This window comes from Magnolia sinica, chromosome 18, assembly GCF_029962835.1.
Source record: "Magnolia sinica isolate HGM2019 chromosome 18, MsV1, whole genome shotgun sequence".
Classification (NCBI taxonomy): Eukaryota; Viridiplantae; Streptophyta; class Magnoliopsida; order Magnoliales; family Magnoliaceae; genus Magnolia; species Magnolia sinica.
In genome coordinates, this window is record NC_080590.1 from 39,578,473 (window position 1) to 39,585,443 (window position 6,971).

Genomic DNA, 6,971 nt, shown 5'->3' on the forward strand with positions numbered 1-6,971 from the left:
CAGGCTTTTAGAATGAAATTTAGCTGGATGGTCAGGTTCAAGGGTGTGCAAAGCTGCTAGTGTCAGTTTGTAAGAGCCAAATATAAGGTAGATACGAGTTCAGAAACTACGGATTCCAGCCCTCTGGTTTCAGCATCCCCATTATGGAAACATGAGGTGAGTAGAGTTACGTCTGTTCCTCCACTTACCTTTGCTCCCACCTCATGTCTGGGGTCTCATCTTTCTGGACAAAGTCAGATTAGGGACGCTCAAATACGTTTCTTAGTTTCCTCTGGGTGCAGCGTCCTTTTTGTTGCTTCTAGTCTCCTTGTATATTGGTGTTTACCTTACAATAGGTCCCCTCAAATTTTTTTATTTTTTATTTTTTTTTTTGTAGCTGGGGGACCGAATGACGCCCTCTAAGGAGAAGGTTGTACATCCTCTTTTTAATGAAAAAAAAAAAAAAAACACGAGGTGGTTAATTGGTAGAGGCGATATCAGATTTTGGCTTGATGATTGGTCAGGGCTGGGCCCCCTCTACGCATACAATTAGCGTCCCATCCAGGATCTGCGTTCTCAGGCCGTGGGGAGGGAGTTCATTGGCCCCTTGGGGTGGAAGTCCCTGGACGTTACCGCAATATCACTTTTACCCTTTTGTCAAGCTGGGGTTTTGTGGTGGTTCCCCTCCATAGTTCTCAAAGTCGAAAACTCCACTCTATATCCAGTTAGGCCGGGTCACCTGGAAGACTCAATTTGAGTCAACTAGAAGACTCGATAATTAAATCAAGCATAATTCACCACTAAAAATAGATACCCAAAACTTTATGATCATAAAAATAGGAAATTCAAGTGCGTTGTTGCCTTGAAAGCATGAGGTTGTGAGTTTGACTCCCACTAGCTGTAAAAAAAAAAAAAAAATTTAAAAGAATTTAAAAAAAAAAAATCATTATGTAAGAAATTAAAAAATCAACTAGGCAAGTGTTGATCGAGTAGTCGAGCTTTTTGAGATGGGTCACCCATTTCATTAGGTAAGCATATCTATTTGCTTGTGTTTATCAATGATTTTAGCAAGGTACTCCAGGTTTAGCTTTCAATAGAAAAGTGGAAGTGTTTGAATTTTTAAACAATTTAAGGTCTTTGCATAAAAGCCAAGTTGCAAATTCATTAAAGTTTTAAAATGCAGTTAGATATACTTTTTTTTTTTACACTTTTTATTAAAAATAAAAAATAAAGCATTTATCATCAATTTGACCAAACTGCGAACTCCCAATGAAATCTGTTAAGCAGCACGGAAGAATTGTACTGCGAGAGAGAGAGAGAGAGAGAGAGAGAGAGAGAGAGAGAGAGAGAGAGAGAGATTTCTAACTATGCCAGTGGCAATAATCATTATATTATACTAAATTGTCACCAACCATGAAACCATATCAATCTCTGGATAAAAGTCCATACAAACACACCAAAACGTGAAACAATAGCCAAATAGAAGTTATGAAGCAAATCCAAAGACATAGTCCATTACAAACAACACCAACCCAACAAAAGTGCAAAAGAATGAAACATGTCGGCCGAAAGTGAAAAGAGGAGAACAGAAAATCAGAGAGAAGTCACCTCAAATGTCCGCTGAGGCACCGATGTTAAAGAAGATCTTATAAGATCCCAGTATAGTGGAAATTGCGCTGCTGCGAAAAGTGTTATGGGCAAGCATGTGACAGCGTACACGGGGAAGACCGCCATCTTTAGTTGGTTTCGAAGGACAAAGAAATGTCCAGCACAGAAGGAAATTAATATGGAAGCAATTGAGACGAAGAGATAAGTTAGGCCCAATATCACCTTCGTTGGCAGGTTTGTACGAAAATCAGACTCTTCGTAGCGAGAAGTAAGGATGGCAAGGAACATGGTTGAGGATGTCACGGAGAAGCACAGAGCAATAAGTGAGGTGATGGCAAAATAAGTCAAAATAAAGGCCGGCCTTCAAGTGTTGGGGTTCCTGTGTCTTCTCTAACACCACCAGGAACTGCTGTGGCTGTGGCGAAAGCCACCGTTGCGATGAGTGCTGCGACGACTGAGCACGATTGAGATGTATTGGTTAGCCATTTGCCGCCCTGTTCAACTAACTCTTGGTGTGTTTTGGTGAACACCTCCTTGGATGTCTGCCCTTTCTTATTGAGCCGCGAGAAGGAATGTCGGGGCATAGATTTCTTCACATACTGTTCATATGTGGGAGATTAGATGATGAAAACAAATCTCTCACTGCAGACAAATTTTTTTAAAGGGAATTTTACAAAATACTATCTCATCAGTACGAATATTTACATCTATGTTATTAACTTAATTACTTAATGCAAATAGAAATTATTGCGTGTGCACCAAGGTAGATATTACGTTGACGTGGCAAAGTTCCGTGGCCCCACCATGATATATGTGCTATATATATATACACACTGTCAATTCATTTTTATTTTTTCGATTATTTTAGGGCACGAAACAAAAACCTAAAAAATGAAGCATATCCAAACACAAGTTGATCACACCTAAGAAAATAGTGAGAATAATAATGCCCATCATTGAAACCTTCCTAGAGCCCACCATAATATTTATTTGCCATCCAAGGTGTTCATAAGGTCACACTGACCTAAATTATGGGATAACACAAATACTAGCTTTATTAGCCATTTATTTTCAAATTGAACAACCTTGTGGTGCCACCTGATGGAAGTTTTTTTTCTTGATTTTTGGGCCATTGTACAAGCTAAGTGGACCCAACATGATGAACTGCCGCAATCTACATCCAAATGGGCCAAGTCTGATATTTGGAGAGAGATCTTGGTGGAGGGAGAGGGAGGGACCGGAGATGGTGGCAATAGAGGGAAAGATGGCAGTTAAGGTGTGGCCCCGGCCACACCCAAGAGGGTGTAACACACTTTGATGTAAGTATTGTATATCCAGTTAGTCCATCAATTCTGGGAGATTATTTTAAGACATGAGCTCAAAAAAAAAAAAAAAAAAGTAGATTCAAATTCAGGTGGACCACACTATAGGAAAAGGCTGTGATTGACCATTAACACCTTATAGGCCACAAAAGTTTCTGTCAAGCTGATATTTTTTTCCCTTCAGCCAAGTTTGTGTGCCCTTATCAATAGTTTGAATGGCAAATAAACACTATGGGAAACCATTACCAGAAGCTCTGGGAAATTTCTAATAGCGGAGCATTCAATGACCACTGCTTCTTATAGTATGATCCACCTAAGATTTGGATATGCTTTTAGGGCAATGCCCTAAAACAATCTCACAAAATGGATACATCAAGGTGGGACTCATAGTTAGGGCTGCACTGTACATATGTCGGGTGAGGCCAGGGCTCCCTGCCTAGTGACGCATAAGCTGATTGCCTGGGATAGCCTGTTGCAACGGAAATTAGGTGGGGCCTACTGTGATGTTTGTGGGAATCCCACACTGTTCATTCATTTTTTTAGATCATGTTAGGGCATACGGGCACGAAAAGATGCACATTCATAACTCAAGTGAGTCACATCATAGAAAAAAGTGAGCAGGGAGATGCCTACCATTGAAACCTCTCTAGTCACTGAAAACACAAAAATATTAGCTAAATCCAAAACTTCTGTGACCCCAGAAATGTTTCAACGGTGGACATTTAATCCTCATCATTTCCTATCATGTGGCCCACTTTAGTTTTGGATCTTCCTCATTTTTGGGTTCATTTCCTGAGTGAGTTACATGTAGCTAATTTTTTGGACAGCATGTCACCTGGAGGCGACTCACCAAATGCATGGTTTGGATGTCCAACACAAATTATTGTTGTGCCAAGTCGGTACACGCACACAAATAAAGAGTAAGAGTTCACACACCCATCAATGAGTACACATTTGCATGAGTATATGTTTGTACACACATGTATAGAAATTCTCGCACTAGTTAAAAGTCAACCAGTTGGGTGGTAGACTTCAGGAGTTTCAACTCCCGGTCAAGGGTTCAAGTACCCATAGGGGGTGAAATTCCACCAGCGTGTGGGGGTGTGTGTGCGTGGGGGTGTGTGTGCGTGGGTTGAAAAAAAAAAAAAAAAGGTCAACCAGTTGGCTTGTAGGGCTCACTTTGATGTTGGTGTGCCATCTCATCCATCCAACAAAGTCATCCAGCAATGAAAATAAGACACCCCAAAAATCAAGGGAGTTAAACTAGAAAGAGAAACATATCATGGAAAACAATGAACCACCCAAAAAACTTCACATTCATATGAAGAGTATTTTATAGTTGAACTAAATTGATTTTGTGGGCATCCTATGAAACATTTTCTTCGTAGGACAACGTTGTTGTTGTCACTGTACTGGCAAGATGTCCTACAAACGCAAGGTGGGCCTCACATGCCAACTAGTTGGACCTACGTACAACTATTTGTATGTGGCCATTTCTTATATATGTTGATATCACCAGCATCATCATCATGATTCCTTGTAATTAAGACCCAAACCTTTTCCAGTCATTGAATGCAACTCATACAGTTTCATAATAAGGAAAATAGTAACAAGTGTTCAAGTCCTTTTTTTTTTTTGGAGAATTAAAAATGATTAGTGCTTAGTTTTCAAATATTTAAAAAAGAGATTACGAGAGAGACAGAGAGAGAGTTGTACCTGATACCATTCGATCTCCCATTGCATTTGTAGAGCTGCACCTGGGATGAGCCGGGGCTTATTTTGGACAGGTGTTGCTGCCAGATGTAAGGCACTGTTCCCTTCATGATCCACTTTGTGAAAGACACTATCCTTGGAAGCAAATTTCTTTTCCAACAATAATTTGTATACATGAGGTTGCCTATTCTCCACTGCCATGAGCACTACATTCTTACCATCTCGATCCACGTCTTGAACCGCCTGGGAAAAATTCTAGAATTTTCTGCACCATTTTCTTCACTACCATCTTTGCTGCCATTAACAATGGAGAGTCGCACTTACCTGTTAAAAGATTTTCTAATTAATTTAACGAAGTTTTGGCTAATTTTCATATTCGGATGTATTTATACAGAAATGATTATGTGAACATATTCAACACCGAGTGTTGATGCGGGCAAGAAGACGGATGGGAATCCCGATACTTAACCAAAATGGATGGTTGGAGATGCGTGGATCAAGAGTTGGTGCATACACTCGTGCCATAGTGGATCGTTTCTGTTGAACGCACCGGACAATTCAATGCCTTCTCTTCTCATTGGTCCACGTCATGGCCCACGACTCCAGCTAACAATATACCCTGGATTTCTCCCTTCTAAATAAATTGGTACTACACAACAGACTTTTAACGTGTGAAACTTCTTTAGCCTCACAATGATTTATGTTTTAGATCTACACCGTCCATAATTTTATGGATCATTCTAGAACAAGAGCCCAAAAATGAAGCACATCCAAAGCTCAAGTGGACAACACCACATAAAGCAACCGGGATTGAATGACTACCATTGAAACCTTCCTAAAGTCCACTGTGAGGTTTATTTGCATCTATTTTCTTCGTGAGGTCACACGGGCTTGGATTTTCCTCATGTTTTCTTCCTAAGACGACAGCCAACCCAGTCCGAATCGAGCTGATAGACTCAGCTCGATCCGACTCGATTTCCCTTACTGAGTCGGACTCAGTTCGGGTTAGGCTAGAAAGGATTCAGATCAGATCGAATCAGCCCTGCTGGACTCGATCCCGGATCGGATCGAGTTCGGGTAAGGTTCTTGAAAAAATCGGATCGAGTCAACTTGGACCCAATCCAGTCCAACTCAACTCGATGCCCACCTCTACCCACGCAGCAAGCAACTGAATTTCTTGATGCACGTGTAAAATTTACATAGGCCTTATGATGATGTATTTCTTAGATCCACACCGTCCATCCATTTTTTCGGATCATTCTAAGATATGGACCCAAAACCAATGAAGATCCAAATATAAAAGGAGCACACCACTAAAAACAATAGGAATTGATGCTATCGTTGAAGACTTCTAGGGGCCACCGAAGGCTCAGATGAAGCTAATATTTGTATTTGAACCTCATCCAGATATGTGTGATCTTATGAACGAATCAGATTGAAAATAAGCCTCATGGTTGGCCCTAGTAAAGTTTCGATGGTAGTTTGTTCGATCTCCACTATTTTTTCTGTAGTGTGATCCACCTGTAATTTGGATGTACCACGTTTTTGGGCTCATGCCCTAGAATTATCTAGAAATTTTGGTGAACAGTGTGGATCTAACACAAAATTTTGGAATTGCCCATGCCTACACCACAGTGGATCCGCACTCTATGTTCCATAAAAGAAAAAATAATCATGAAAATGTACAATTTTTGGCAAACACCCTCTCAATCGGTTTAATTAATTACATCAAGCACTCTACCTTTGTTTAGAGTTTATCATGGCTAGGTCAACCTCTTTAGTAGGAACGAGCACTTGAAAATCCTTTGGCATGTGAGGCTACGGCATCATCATCATCTCCTATTAGAGTACTGCGTCATCTCCAGGAGAGTGGATCAGGTGAGACTCCGCACTTACCCAAGGTGGTGCGACCCTTGTTGTGAGGCCACCTTAATGTATATATTCTGTATCCACGCTGCCATGAGTTAGATCCAATTATCCGGTGGACCATCCTAATCAGAGGTGATTGACCATTGATGAGCGACAAAAGTCCTAGATCAAGCGATAGTTGCTTTTTCCTGTCAGGTTTGTACATATTGGTAAATAAACAATACATAAACATTAATGTGGGTCATGAGAAGCTTTTAATAATAGATGGTCCGCTTGATAATTGGATCTACTTTATTTTTAAAAATGATATGCAAAAATATACGGAATACGTGATGGTGGGCCTCACGGAAAGGGCTGCACAGTAGGAAACGGATTGGCTACTCCAGGCTGGTGGTCGGTGCTATGTGGGCCCACCATGATTTATGTGTTTCATCCATTTTTACGGATCATTTTAGGGCTTGATTCCACAAAGTGAAAGGG

The 6,971-nt window shown here is 40.6% G+C and overlaps 1 pseudogene; it reads right to left on the reverse strand.

The window, feature by feature from the left end:
* Nucleotides 1-1,394: 1,394 nt before the first annotated feature.
* Nucleotides 1,395-4,942, reverse strand: LOC131233791 (uncharacterized; annotated as a pseudogene).
* Between the last annotated feature and the right edge of the window lie 2,029 nt (nt 4,943-6,971).